Below are 720 nucleotides of genomic sequence, written 5' to 3' on the forward strand. Positions count from 1 at the left end.
ATATCCATATCCATCCGCTTTTTTGTTAAGCTGTCCCCCAAAACATTCTAGCTTGAAAGAAAGGAGAGAGGAAGAATGAAGAGAGAGGAGAAGGCCGAGTAGGGGTGAGGGGTGATGTTGGGTGATGGGGAGAGGGGCAGGGGTGCCAGAGCCTCAGTTCCTCTTCCTTCTCTCCCCACCTAACTACTTTTATTTGCAAAGCGATTGTTCTTTGTTTATTTAATACAAGTACTGTGTGAATGGTGAAAAATAAACACGATGAAAAATAACCAAACAGATGATTCCTTCGAGTGAAAAAGCCCGGACTTAATAAAAGTGCGAAGCAGTCACCACTGAATGAGAAACCCTTTGAAGTGGAACTTATTATAGGAGGAATACTTTGGGGTTGCCTTAACGACGCCGCTGAATCGAAAGCGCTCGCCTTTGTCAGCGATTTGTTCTCCTTTGCTGGGGTGCCCGGAGAAATTACTTACATGGGCTGCCTTAACATGCAGCCTGCAAATCAGTAACTTTGCAGCTCAGACTTGCAGACGCCACTTTGCAACCGACAAAAAGAAGTCAGGGGGGAAAAGTACCAACCTTTCACACCGAGGCTCTGGAGATGGAGGTACACGGGTGTGTTGGGGGCAGCAGATAAGAAATAGCGCTCCCAACTCAGCTCTTGTCCACCCCCAAGCCTAAGCCGGGCCTTCCACCTCCCCACTCTGTTTGCTGGGAGAC

Source organism: Orycteropus afer, unplaced genomic scaffold (assembly GCF_000298275.1).
Source record: "Orycteropus afer afer isolate SDZICR_OR568_19922 unplaced genomic scaffold, OryAfe1.0 scaffold00206, whole genome shotgun sequence".
In the NCBI taxonomy this organism is placed as follows: Eukaryota; Metazoa; Chordata; class Mammalia; order Tubulidentata; family Orycteropodidae; genus Orycteropus; species Orycteropus afer.